At 42.5% G+C, this 14,852-nt stretch overlaps 1 long non-coding RNA gene across 3 annotated transcripts in view; it reads right to left on the reverse strand.

Moving 5' to 3' along the window:
* The window catches only part of LOC125914674 (uncharacterized), a 71,865-nt gene that overhangs the window by 226 nt on the left and 56,787 nt on the right, over positions 1 to 14,852 (reverse strand). For all 3 annotated transcript variants that reach the window (XR_007455386.1, XR_007455385.1, XR_007455384.1), the window contains one exon: positions 8,897 to 9,016. This is a non-coding gene — a long non-coding RNA (uncharacterized LOC125914674). The remainder of the gene's footprint in view (positions 1 to 8,896; positions 9,017 to 14,852) is intronic.

The following is a 14,852-nucleotide window of genomic DNA, read 5'->3' on the forward strand; positions in this document are numbered from 1 at the left end:
ACAATCTATTATCACACATAGATTAGACCCTCTTGTAATGTTGGACAAGTAATCTCCAAAGCCCATGTGGATGAGAGGGACCTATTTTGCCCCCATCTCTGAAGTTAAAGGATACATCCGTCTGGATTTTGAATTTTGTTTTATAATTGGGCCAAAAGTGTTTTTGGTGGGAAATCTCTCATTTCTGAATCCATGGCCATTGGAAAGAGACATCAGACTCTTGATCCTGCTTCCAGTGAGCTATAACTGAGTTGGGAGTGCCTAACTTAGTAAAAATAAAGGGTAAGGAAAAAAATGGGTGGAGTAGGGAGTAAAGAACCTAACCAAATAGGACAGAACAAACAGGGCAGGAGCCTTGGGAAGAGACTGGGAATGATGTCCTCTTCCAAATGCATGAGATTATGAGTGTTATTTAAAATACTCTTCTACTGGGGGGCACCTGGGTGGCTTAGTCGGTTGGGTGTCCGACTTCGGCTCAGGTCATGATCTGACCTGGTTTGTGAGTTTGAGCCTCCCGTTGGGCTCTGTGCTGACAGCTCAGAACCTGAAACCTGCTTCAGATTCTGTGTCTCCCTTTCTCTCTGTCCCTCCCCTACTTACACACTCTCTCTCTGTCTCTCAAAAATAAATAAACATTCAACAATAGCCAAATTATGGAAACAGACTAAATGCCCAACATTATCAACTGATGAATGGATAAAGAAATTGTGGTTTATATACACAATGGAATACTATGTGGTAATGAGAAAGAATGAAATCTGGCCTTTTGTAGCAACATGGATGGAACTGGAGAGTGTTATACTAAGTGAAATAAGTCATACAGAGAAAGACAGACACCATATGTTTTCACTCTTATGTGGATCCTGAGAAACTTAACAGAAGACCGTGGGGGAGGGGAAGGAAAAAAAAGGTTAGAGAGGGAGGGAGCCAAAGCATAAGAGACCCTTAAAAACTGAGAACAAACTGAGGATTGATGGGGGGGGGGAGTGGAGGGGAGGGAGGGTGGGTGATGGGCATTGAGGAGGGCACCTGTTGGGATGAGCACTGGGTGTTGTATGGAAACCAATTTGACAATAACTTCATATTAAAAAAAAATTACTACATGTAAATAAATAAACAAACAAATAAATAAATAGAGAACACAGTAAACAAAGACCATATAGGTACAAACCAAATATTTGGGTATTTGACATCAAATTGATTAAATACGTAAAAGCATTAAGTACAAATCTGGAAAGCTAACTTTATTAAAAAGAAGCAGGTCCATAGTTTGTAATTAAATTAAGCTGGAAGAGATTGTGTTACTTTACATGTCAGTCATTGGCATATAAGATTATACCATTGTGTTTTGAGAAAAGTCTAAAAATATATGTTTCTACGTTTACATCATTTGAAACTTACTAACATGGCCGATGGCAATCTATAGACCTAATAACTACATTTGGGTAAAAAAAAAAATTTTTTTTTAATCCTCTTCTATCAGATAGGAATGTGTAGGCCTTATTTAGATACTGATTCAAACAAAAAGACTTAAAACATTTTTGAGATCATTGGAAATTTGATATTTGATGATATTTGGGAACTCTTATGAATAATGGTCTTATAATGTTAAAGGAAAGAATTTGTATCTTTTAGAGACACATACTGAAATATTTATGGATGGAGTGATATGATCTCTGGGATTGGCTGCAGGACAGTATGGGAGAGAGGAAGTGGATGGGGGTGGTGCTGAAACAAGACTGGCTGGGAGTCAACAACTGTTGAAGCTGAGTGATGGGTACACAGACGTTCATTATACTATTCTGCTTTCATATGTGTTTGGATTTCTCTATAATAAAATGCTTTTTTAAAAGAATATGATATTTTTAAAACTAAAAATTAAAATAAATGTTTACCTAACACTGGTGGTCTGCATTGGCTTGATGTGACTTGTGGCCGTTGGAAGTTTGAGAACTGCTGCCTGAGTGGTATGAGGTCCTGAACAGAGGGAATACCCAATTCCTAACGCATTCCATGAAGAACATGCTGGAAGGAAAGAGCCACAAGGCAGGTGAAGTTGCCCTTCAGTGCACTCCGGCATCCCAACATGCTGGAAGAGCAGCTCCTGAGGTAGGCTCGGGAGTAGTGGGGCCAAAGACATCAGCTTCAAGTTTCTCCTGGTGTATAAATAATTTGTACTAGAGTGGGTTTGGGATGCATTAGAGCAACTGATCTACTTCCCAATAGAATCTATAATATTTATACGTGTACACAGATAAAGAAATTAGATCATCAAAGAACTAAGCACATGGACAGCTATGGTTCAAGGAATTCCTTTCACGGAATTTCAATTGCACTTATGTTTTTGTGCCTGTATTAAGGAACTGCATTGGAAGTGGTAAAGAGACACAGCCCTACAAAAATTGCTACTGCATCTGATACAGAAATCTCTCCCTGGGGCTCCCCCACTGCCCTGAAGGGTGAACTTCCTGGTTTGGCCCCCACACACAGAGCCTGACAGCCTGGGTTTGAATCTCTTCTATAACTGACTAACTCTCTGGTTTTGGGCAAATTACTAACTTACTCCCAAATTCTTCATGTTCTAATCTGTAAAATGAGCATCACAATAGTATCTACCCCACAGTTGCCAGGATCGAAGGAGAAAATGTCAGAAGAGCATTTAACTCAGTTTCTGGCCCATGTGCCTGGCATGTGTGAACTGTGATCACTCACCTCCCTCCCGGCTCTGCTTTAGAAAGGGGGATCTTTTCCTAACTCACCGATGTACTCCTTCTGCCTGATTACTTTTTCTCTTTTCTTTGGCTCCTCAGACTCTTAGATCCATATTTGCAGCCCACTTCTAGTAACTGAACATCATATGATAGACACTTCTGTGTCCTCATATTCCTGCTGGCTCTATCGACTGTTTCCTTGTCTTCTTCATTGCTTATCTTGGTCATTTATTCCATCTTCTATTCTGTGTATTTTTATAAGCTGGCTCAATTTTTTTTTATGGTGCAAGGGACTGAGTAAATAGCTAGCTAAGTCAATAAGCCATCTGTGACTGAGGCCAGGGGAAGAGAAGAGTCATGGGGGTGGATAGTAGAGGACTCTGATGAACGAGCTCCGTCAGAGTAACAGGGAAAGGAGGGGCCGACAGAAAGTACCCACTGGGGCTCTTCAGAATAATTACTGCTTTACGCCTCCCTTGGTATTCACATGTGTGCTACCATAGTCTCCCTGTGCTAATGGACCATAAAATCCTTAAACACAGAAAAGGGGTAAGTTGTCTACTTGTTTTGGTGGCAGGATGGGGTGTGAAAATGGGGCAGCTTTCTTCCCACGGCAAACACAGAACCCCTGGATTCAGCCAGGTTTTCTTCTATGACTCAGTGGCCTCTGTCCACTGGTGCTTCTGTCTCAGCTGCACACAAAGCCCTTCCCAGGAAGAGGTAGTGTTTTCCTGGCCAACAGGATGCTGACTGCTGACAGGCACACCGTGTGCACCAAACATGCCACTGTCTTCCACTCAGGGTCAGAAAGATGAGTCACCTCCACCAGCCCGGGGGCCTCAGAGCCTTGGATCTTTCCAGTGTGGATGCAGAAGGGCATGGCCTGGGGCTTTGTGATACGGAATACTGCAAGGGCTTTTTTTCCCCGAGATCCTAACAAGGACTTGGTGACTGATATCTCCCCTAATAACAACTGTGGAGGAAACTGCTAACTAGAGATAAAGATGACAGTTTCTGGTCTTTTCAAAGAAAAAGTCCCTTTAGAGACAATATCAGACCTTGAAAATGAGGTGTCCCAAAAGTATACATTAGCACTATTCCCTCAAACTCCTTGCTTGCTTATCTGGAAAGTTCTGCAAAGAAACATAACCTAAGTATTGTGCCACTCATTACCATTTTTCCTCAAATTTGATGCCGCTGTCTCTTTGCTTCTGGAGTGGCAGGGGGCCAACAGCTTTGGCTCAGCCTCAGAGGCAAACGTGGTCACAGGAGCATAAGAGAAAGGCAAGACAACACTCTAGGAATGAAATGTACACATGGGGACTCATGGGTGCACGGACGGGCCTGGGACAGCAAGGCCAAGCCCTCATAGTAGCACCGCCTGGGCCAGGGCCCTTCTCAGAGAAGGTGGCTGAACAGTGTGGATGTTCTCTGTCAGAAAGCTGATTTCCTAGGCCTATGGTAAGGTTCATCTTTAACTGCAAGAAGCCTTTTATGTATTTTCCTTCTTTATCTTTTTTCTCTAATAGAAAAAAAACCCACAATATACAAAAAGTCAGATTTAGATATGAAAACCACAAATGGTAGTTTGCTAAGTGAATACAAAAATCACAAAATCGTAGATGCACCCCACTTTTGTAGTAACCAAAAACATCAATAAGAAAGGATGTGAAAAGATTCATGACAAGGAGTGAATAGTCTCCTTTGGAGAAGGGAGTGGATTTGGGGTAGGAGTTATGAAGAAGGGGACCCTTATACTTTCTACTCTGAAATCCTGGAATTTTGGGGAAGAGCACATAGTAATGTTAAAAGAGTAAACAAATCAATTTAGGAGCTCCGGGTTGGGAGTATGTACTTTCCCATGGAACTCGGGCTCATCCCTGAGGCGGGACCCTCCTTCCCAGACTTCCTCGGTCCCTCAGGAGCCCCCACCCATGAGGACACGAGACCCTCTCCATCCTGCTCTATGTCGGGGTGTGCTAACTCCTTCTGACTGCACAATGACCATACCTAATGGAATATAGAGCACACCCCCACTCCCTGTTATTTTCATTCAATGCCCATGGCAGTCCTACGAGGCAGGTACAGCAGCATATCCACCTCATACCTGAGGGACCTGAAATTCAAGGAGCGTAACTGCACAGCTCCTAGGAGGCAGAGAGGGCAGTGAGCCAGGCTCCCACAGGCCCTCTCCACCCACATACAGGGTTCCTTTCAGCCCCTGCTTCCTCTGGCAGGAGAAGGTTGGTGTGGAGCCACCTGAGGACAGCAAGAAGGAGCACACGGACCCTGCCTGGATGTAACATGAGAACACCACATAAGTGTACATTCTCATGTAATTAATATTCTGAGATGGTTAATTTTATGTGCAACCTGGCTAGGCCACCGTACCCAGGCATCCAGTCAAACACTAGTCTAGATTTGCTGTGAGGGTATTTTTTAGATGACATTATTATTTAAACCAGTAGACTTGGGATAAAGTATATTATTCCTCATAACATGAGCGGGCCTCATCTAATCAGTTGAAGGCCGTAAAAGACTGAGGACCACCCAAGAGGAGAGAATTCTACCTCAAGGCTGCCTTTGGACTCAGTTATCAACTCTACCCTGGATCTCTAGCCTGCTGGCCTGCCATTCAAATTTCAGACTTGCCAGCCCCATAATCATGTGAGTCAAATTCCTTAAAATAAATCCCTTTCTCTCCATATATACGCACGTTCTACTGGCTCTGTCTCTAGAGAATCCTGGCCAATGCACTTTCCCTAAAGGGTGGACACATTTAATTTAAACTAGCTTTTGTCGGTATTACCACACCTAGCAGTGAGACTTGTTCATCTTACATGGTTTATAAACGTTTGAGTGAAAACCAACAGCTAGACAAAAAATGCTCAATTGGCTTTGCCAGATGTGATTTTTATTTAAACTTTTATTTTGTTGCCTTATGAGTCATTGCTTAAATTAAGGGAGGGAGGGTGGGAGCAATAAGTGGTAAGATGTCTTCTATTTATGGCTGTGACCCATCATCATTCCAGAAACTATAGTTTTTGTTTTGTCTTTTAAATCAGAGTAAATGGGGACCGGCAGGGCCATAAGAAAGGCTCTAGTGCCTCTCCCTCCCTCTCCAGGAGCCCTGCACCTTTCGCTGTGCAGGTCCCTTCTATAAGGAGGGGCCCAATCCCATTCTGTCCACGCACCCCCCACCAGTACAGGCAAATGCTCTCTTGCTACCAGAGAGACATGATGCTGAGGCCAGCATTAACTCAGGTGCTCTGCCCAGCAGTATTTGCATTTTACAAGAGCTGACAGAAGAACCCAAAGAAACAGCTTCCAATAGGGCAGCTTCATGCTCCCACTTTAACCAGGAAGGAAAACTAAGGCACAGGGATGTTGGACAGTGTGCCCACGGCTGCATAGGTGTCATGGTCCAAGCTGGCCATGAGGCAGCTAGGAAGAAGAAAGGTGTCTAGGAGAATGTGCCTGGCTTCTCTGGAATCCCCATTCAGCAAGCCTTGCCGCTTGCTGGAGAGCAGATCCTGATGAAGGGACTGAGACTTTGCATCTAGCTTCACAGGGCCACGTCCTGGATGTGGAGGAGGGCTTTTTCATACCCAGAAGTACTCCTGGCCTAATGTCTCCTTTCACATAAGTTGCATTGAACACAACGTTCATTTCCCACAACGTGGCAAGTTCATTCCCTGTCTCGTATTGCTTGGAGAGCTCTCTTATCCCTCAGCACTTAGCCTAGTAGTTAGCTCTGCCAGAAAGCTTCCCCATGTCTTCCCTGTCCCAGAATCCAAAGTGCACAGGCTCTGTGTTTGTTGCCTGGCACAGTCACCAGGCTGAGGTCTTCAAGGGCAGGACGTCTGACGCTGAGCAGTGTCTGGCCCACGGTAGGGCCAGTAAAAGTGAATAAACCAGGGATTATTTCCTTTTCATGGGGGGAAATGACTAGAAATTATTAGTACTCTTGTCTGATGCATAATGGGCATTCCATATTTATAGAATAGTTCTTAAGAGTGCTTGGAATAAATCCACATTGACTTAAGTTATGCTGTGGGGAGAGGAGGCAGTATTACCGTCATTCCTGGGTAAAATGTCAATGGCCATGAGGAAATTTTTTTATAGTTCATGAGATATTTTTCTGATTTTTGAGAATGTTTTTAATTTTAAGTTTTCCTCCCATAAACTTTCTAAAACCATTGGCATTCTTTTTGCCTCTCTAGAATCTAGTAATTGGCACAAAACTCAGCCCCAGATTATGTCCTATAAGTATTTTAAACTTGAAATACAATGTGACATGATTCCAGGGGCCTGGCAATAATTTAAGATAAATAAGATCCATCTGGTCTCAAAATTTCTGGTCAATTCAACAAATTAAAAATCACCTGGTTTAGACACTTGGTATTATTAACCTTGTTCGTTTTCATGCATTCACACATTCATGTGATGAATGGAAGCCTGCTGTCATAGGAGGGTTAGTAAGGTGGCCAAGGAGGTAAGACACTGATAAGGAGTAGGTTAGGAGTGCACTGATTGGTGGTTAGGAAGTGCATGGACCAACCCTAAAAGGACACACTAGACTTTTGACAGTTGTAACTGTCAAGGAAAACTAGGGAAAAGGAAGTATACAAATAATGTTGTAATTGGGGCATCTAGGTGGCTCAGTCGGTTAGGTGACTGACTTTGGCTCAGGTCATGATCTCGCAGTTCGTGGGTTCAAGCCCCGTGTCGGGCTCTGTGCTGAACACTTGCTCAGAGCCTGGAGCCTGCTTCAGATTCTGTGTCTCCTTCTCTCTCTGCCCCTCTTCCCCTGCTTGTGCTCTGTCTCACTCTGTCTCTCAAAAATAAATAAATGTTAAAAAAGAAATTTTTAAATAGAAGAGAAAAATAATGTTGTGATTAGTGAGGCCCAGTAGGGATGGGATAGGCTAGATCTTAAGCAGGAGGGTAGAAAAGGAAAGGGGACAACTTAAGTATGGAAAATTTTCTTTGGATAATAAATAGCCATTTCATGTAGGCAGTAAAAATAAATTTGTAGTATTTTTGAAGAATAAAGGGACAAGCCACAAATGGAATGGACAGTGGCTGGTCCCTAGGCCAAGCTGGAGGAAAGGCAGCCTGTGGCCTGGAGTGTGACTCAGGCAGGCGGGATGTGGTGCGGGCTGCCTGCAGCTGCGATAAGGAAGACAGGATGGGGCACTGCAGAGGACATCCTGGAGCAGACTGGGGACTTTCCATGCAGGAGCATATGTGGAAACCCACAGCCTGAGAGAATTCTGGCCTGCATGCCAAGCAGAGTCCTTGGGTGTCAGCAAAGAGAGGAGTGGAAATGCTAACCCTGCACCACAACGGCACAGGGGAGATTGGGAAGGAGGTATGGCTACATCCAGTGCCTTGTACAGACAGCTTCACTACATAGCTCCTGCCTTCCAGAGCCCTGCCTTCCGTAGCTCTGCTGACTCCTTTTCAGGGTGGCCTGGGTGCTCTATGCTCTGTAGCTCCCAACCCGTGGACTCAAACCTCAGGCACGTTTCTCCTACCAGACTGATTTGTGGCATATCTGTTTGATGCTTGTGCCTTGATTTACTTAGGATGCTCCTTTAAGTGGGCTCACATTTTAAACATAGCCTCTGCCTGCTAAGCAAATATCCTTATTCATAAATGACTCCCACCTGAACCACCAACCCCTACCCCCATCCCCTGAACCTCCCTCTCCCAATAACCGGGCTTCCTTGCAGCACAGTCAAAACCCTTCCTGGGCATCCAGGTGGGACTGGGCACAGACACCTGCTCCCACCTTGGAAGAAATTTTGTCACTCAACAGAGTAAATCACCGGGGATTCCTGGGAGGTAATAGGTGCCTGCCTCATCAGGTTTCTCCAATTCTTAATTCTGTCGTGGAGTCTGGAGTTCAGGCCCCTCCCCAACTACCTCTTCTATACACACATGGGGACTGGGGTTCTGGCCTAGCCTTCAGGGAGCTCTCCACTTCCCCAGTGAGGCAACATCATCCTATTAACTTCCACCGTGGTAAATCACAGTGATGGCACATGCTCTTGATAAGACGTGATGAAAATAGTGCTTCACCTCTGTGGTCTTTCTTCCAAAATCTAACAAGCTCAGTCCATTTATGAGAAAAACCTCAGACAAATCCCAATTGAGTGATGTTCTACAAAACAACTTACCAGCACTCCTCACAATGGTCCAGGTCATCAAAAACCAGAAAAGTCTGAGGAAGCATCACAGTGGAGAGGGGCCTAAGAAGACAGGATGACTAAATGTAACATGGTATCCTAAGTAGGATCCTGAAACAGAAAAAGGGCATTAAGCAAAAACTAAGGAAATCTGAAGAAGGTATGGGCTTTAATTAAAAATAATGTATCAACATTGGTTCATTAATTCTAGGAAATATACCATGTTAACATAAGAAGTTAATAATCAAGGAAACTGCATGTAGGTTTATGTGGCTACTCTTTATCTTTGCAATTTTCTGTACATGTAAAACTGTCCTGGAATTAAAAGTTTATTTTAAAAATAAAGCTTTTTACAAACGTCATCCTAAAACCCCCAATGGGACAGCAGCTGCTGGACCACATATCACTGAAGATGATTTTATGCATGGATCCTCAATGCTGCCTTTCAAACTATAGGCATGAGAAAGTATCAGCTAGTTCCTAAGTGAAACCTACCCACTTCAGTCTTCTTTACTGCTGTTTCAAATATGTACTATACAATCCATGATCAATTTACTTTAAAAATTCTGGTTTGAAAGAGCCAAATTATGGAAAGAGTGCAAATTTCCATCGAGTGATGAATGGATAAAGAAGATGTGGTTTATATATACAATGGAATACTACTTGGTGATGAAAAAGAATGAAATCTTGCCATTTGCAACAATGTGGATGGAACTGGAGGGTATGATGCTAAGGAAATAAGTCAGCCAGAGAAAGATATCATATGATATCACTCATATGTGGAATTTGACAAAATCGACAGATGAACAGGGGAAGGGAAGGAAAAATAAGATAAAAACATAGAGGGAGGTAAACCATGAAAACAAACTGAGGGTTTCTGGGAGTGGGGGTCGGTGGGTTAAATGGGTGATGGGCATTAAGGAGGGCACTTGTTGGGATGAGCACTGGGTGTCATATGTAAGAGATGAATCACTGGGTTCTATCCCTGAAGTGAAGACGACACTGTATGTATGTTAACTAACTTGAAAAAAAAAAGATGCAGATGAAAAAAAAATTATGGTTTTATTTGTTTCTAATTCAAAGAGTAATATGTTATTGGGGTGCCTGGGTGGCTCAGTTGGTTAAGCGTCTGACTTCTGCTCAGGCCATGATCGCACAGCTTGTGGGCTCGAGCCCCATGTCAGGCTCTGTGCTAACAGCTCAGAGCCTGGAGCCTGCTTCGGATTCTGTGTCCCCCTCTCTCTCTGCCCCTTCCCAGCTCACAGTCTGTCTCTCTCTCAAAAATAAATAAACTTAAAAAAAAGAAACCACAAAGAGTAATATGTTACTTGGTATGACTTGAAAAAAGGAAATTTTTGCCAAAATTGTTTCTCCCTGAAGTAGTAATATTATTTGCAGAACTTCCCTACAAAGCATTTTTGGAAAGGACCCAGAATGCTCACCGACTCCACCATATTCTACCTTGTAGGAATTGTGGTAATGAAGCACTAATTTCCAGGAATAGCTAGATGCAACAAAACCAAATAAGCAGATTCCTCAACTTATTGTGTACATGCAAAGTCTGGCACATTGTTTCCTGGAGTAATTTGTGTTACTGTAAATAATAGAGGCTGTAAATACATGTTACTCTGATTTCATCCATCATGTGTTTCTTGTGCTGTTGTTTTATGGGGAACAGTAGGATTTGAGAAGATGAGAGAGATTATCAAAGGGAAGTGGGGAGAAGCTTTTGTTGTCCTTTGTAGAAATATCTCAAATACTAGTGCCTTCATTTGCCTGTGTGACACATAAGACATCATTCTACCATCGTGGAATTAAGTTGTGGAACACTTTCTGTTGGATGGAAAACAAACAGGCTGGCAAATGCCTTTGAAACACTGACAGACACACCACAAGCCCCGTCACGTGTACCTGCCCCACCTCTGAAATACTAGCATCTATCTCTCCAGCTCTCTTGCTTCTGGGCTTCTTCATACCTCAGTCCTGTCCCCCTATTTTTTACCCTTTGCCAGCTTCTTCCTGGTTTCCTGTTCTTCCCTGTGCAGCACGTACTCTTCCCCAGTGTAGGAGTCAGGACAGAAAACCAGGAAGGCTGCCAGCGTGACTTTCAATGAGTCCTCTGGACGCCCCATCCTTTGTCAAACGCTCCTCACAGTCTGTCTCATTTAGTTAGCAATGGCTTTGGCATTTCAATATGAAACAAGAATTAGAAGGCTCAGAACAATCAGCCAGTCAAAAAGCTGCAGCGCAAATGAGTGACTGCAATATCTTAAAGCTCATTTCTGAGCAACCCCCCACCCAGAGCGGTGGCCTGAGGAGATTCTCTCTTTAGACAGTTTGCTCAGTTCCGCTCTCCTGGTGACTAGTGATCCACAGTTTAAGCAAGCCTGGCTGGTCTGCTCCTATTTGGACGTCTAGTGCTGCTTTTCCCCATAAAGCAGCATCTGAGGTTTCCTAGAGCCCCTGTGAGCTCCACGTTGGCAACGCACACTGCACACGGTCATGCTGTGATGTCCGATTGTTTTTGCCACTCTGCTGTAAATTCTGCGAAACATTCTCTGCACATGGACTCATCCCCATGCTGACAAAGCAGAATTACTGACTGATAATAATTTCAACATCATTTTATAGCCAGGCCTGACAATGAAGTGGGAAGTGCTGGATTTGGAGGCTGAGATCTGGGTTTAAGCTCCAGGCCTTTACTTGCTAGGGTAGGTTTCAAGAATGGTCAGAAATCTTTTTTATTTTTTTATTTTTTTTAACGTTTATTCATTTTTGAGGGACAGAGAGAGAGAAAGAGAGACAGAGTGTGAGCAGGGGAGGGGCAGAGTGAGAGGGAGACACAGAATCCGAAGCAGGCTCCAGGCTCTGAGCTGTGAACCCAGAGCCCAACGCGGGACTCGAACTCACGGACTGTGAGATCATGACCTGATCTCACAAACAAAGTTGGATGCTTAACCGACTGAGCCACCCAGGCGTCCCAAGAATGTTCAGAAATCTTAATGTGCTCATCTGAAAATGAAGGTAATAATCCCTGAATACTGTGCAGCTTATGTGAAATTCCATGTAAAACAATTTTGTGAGGTGCTACATGTATGAGGTGCCTTAGTAGTCACAGTATAAAACTTTACAGAAGATGCTTCTTGAGCAAGCTGAGGTATGCGGGCAGTTTCAGAACTGTCAGTTTCATTATGATATTCAAAATGTGATTCTTAAGAAGGACTTTTGCGCCTGTAACTTGGCTACCAATTGAATATTTAAAAAAAATTTTTTTAATGTTTATTTATTTTTGAGACACAGAGAGACAGAACACAAGCAGGAGAGGGGCAGAAAGGAAGGGAGACACAGAATCCCAAGCAGGCTCCAGGCTCCAAGCTATCAGCACAGAGCCTGATGTGGGTCTCGAACTCACAGACTGCGAGATCATGACTGGAGCCAAAGTTGGACACTTAACCTACTGAGCCACCCAGGCACACTGTCTACCAACTGAATATTAAAAACAAGGTTGAGAATAGCTAGAATCAAAAAAAAAAGAAATAACAAGGGTGGACGAGGAAGTGGAGAAAAAGGAACCCTCACACACTGCTGGTGGGAATGTATATTGGTACAGCCACTGTGGAAAACAGTATGGAGGGTCCTTAAAAAATTAACAATAGAAATAGCACATGATCGAGTAATTCCACTACTGGGTATTTACCCAAAGAAAACAAAAACATTAATTTGAAAAAATATATGCCCTTCTATGTTTATTGCATTATCATTTACAATAAATAGTCCATGTACAGAAGCTATCCAAGTGTCCATACATAGATGAATGAATAAAGAAGATGTGGCATATATATGATGGACTATCACTCAATCATGAAAAAGGATGAGATTTTGCCATTTGCGACAACATGGATGGACCCAGAAGTATTATGTTAAGTGAAATAAGTCAGAGAGAGAAAGACAAATGCCATATGATTTCACTTATATGTGGAATCTAAAAAACAAAACAAGTAGCAGAAATAGATCTATAAATACAGAAAATGAACTGATGGTTGCCAGAGGGGAGGATGGTGGGGGGGGGGGGGGGCAAAATGGATGGAGGGGAGTGGGGGATACAGGCTTTCAGTTATGGAATGAAGAAGTCACTGGGGTAAAAGGTACAGCATAGGGAATGCAGTCAACGGTACTGTGATAGCATTGCAAGATGACAGATGGGAGCTACACTTGTGAGCACAGCATAATGTACAAACTTGTTGAATCACTACGCTGTGCTCCTGAAACCAGTGTTAGACAGGAAAGCCCTTGAACTGGTCAGGGCCAGACACATCCTTTACAAACTGTCAACCTATCAATCTAAGTAAGAGAAGAAATAGATAGGAGTCACAAGTTCTTTTATGTGGTCTAAGCCTTTGGAAGGGGACGTTGGGAAGCAAGGAAAAGCTGCTGCGGCTGTAGTCATCATCAGGGCTACTCATTCCTTGTGTTCTCTGAATGGTATCTTTAGGTGAGCTGAATTTTTATTTTGATGCCCTTTTTTGATCACGATTTTTCTTGTACAATTAGTGTTTGTTGTATTCTAAGAAACCTTTGCCTTCCTCAAGGTCATGAAGATATTCTCCTATGCTCTCTTTTAGAACCATCAGTTTCCCTTCTCTATTTATATTTATTATTCATCTTGAACTGATTATTTTGAGTATGATGTTAGGGCTCGTATAAATGCATATAATGACACGTATCCTTCACTGTGGGTACAGAGTATTTTCACTGCCCTGAAAATCCTCTGTGCTCTGCCCATTCATCTCTACTCTCCCCCAAACCCCTGGCAACCTCTCATCTTTTTACTGTCTCCATAGTTTTCCATGTTCTGAATGTCATATAGTTGGAGTTATACGAAGCCTTTTCAGATTGGCATCTTTCACTTAGTAATATGCATTTAAGTTTCTTCCATTTCTTACCATGGCTCATTTTTAACCCACTCATTTCTTTTTAGTAATAAATAATATTGCATTGTCTGAATGAACCACAGCTTACTTATCTATTTACCCACTGAAGGTCATCTTGGTTGCTTTCAAGTTTGGGCAATTATGAATAAAGCTGATATAAACATCCATGTGCAGGTTTTTTGTGGACATACGTTTTCAACTGCTTTGGGTAAATACCAGAGAGCATGACTGCTGGATCATGTAGCATGTTTTGTAAGAAACTGTTAAACTGTCTTCCAAAGTAACAGTACCAATTTGCATTCCCACCAGCAGTGAATGATAATTCCTGCTACTCCTCATCTTTGCCAGCATTCTGGATTTCAGCCATTCTAATACAGGGGTAGTATTCACTTTTTTGGTGTGCAAAAAAATTCCATTTTGCATGGAACTTAAAAAATTGAGATAGAATATATGTATAATAAAGACCTTTTAAAATTGAACCATTCAGTGATTTCTAGTATACTCACAATGTTGTGCAACCACCACCTCTATGTAATTTTAGAACATTTCCATAATCCCCTACCTAAAACTCTATCCATTAGCAGTATCTATTTCTTCTTCTTCCCAGCCCCTGGCAATACTTTCTGTATACTATACTATACAATACTATACTATACTTTCTGTATCTATGGATTTACCTATTCTGGATGTTTTCCATAAATGGAATCATGTAATATGTAACCTTTTGTATCTGGCTCCTTTCACTTAGCATAATGTTTTTGAGGTTCATCCATCTACAGTATCAGTATCAGTACTTCAGTCTTTTTATGGCTGAATAATATCCCATAGTATGTACGGATCAACCACATTTTGTTTTCCGTTCATCAGCTGAGGGACCTATAGTTCATCACCTAGTGCAACTATGAGCACTCACGTACAAGTTTTTGTTTGAATACTTTTTTCCCAATTCTTTTGGGTATATATCTAGAAGGAGAATTGCTGAATCATTTGGTAATTCTATGTTTAACTTTTTCAGG

This window comes from Panthera uncia, assembly GCF_023721935.1.
Source record: "Panthera uncia isolate 11264 chromosome D3 unlocalized genomic scaffold, Puncia_PCG_1.0 HiC_scaffold_8, whole genome shotgun sequence".
In the NCBI taxonomy this organism is placed as follows: domain Eukaryota; kingdom Metazoa; phylum Chordata; class Mammalia; order Carnivora; family Felidae; genus Panthera; species Panthera uncia.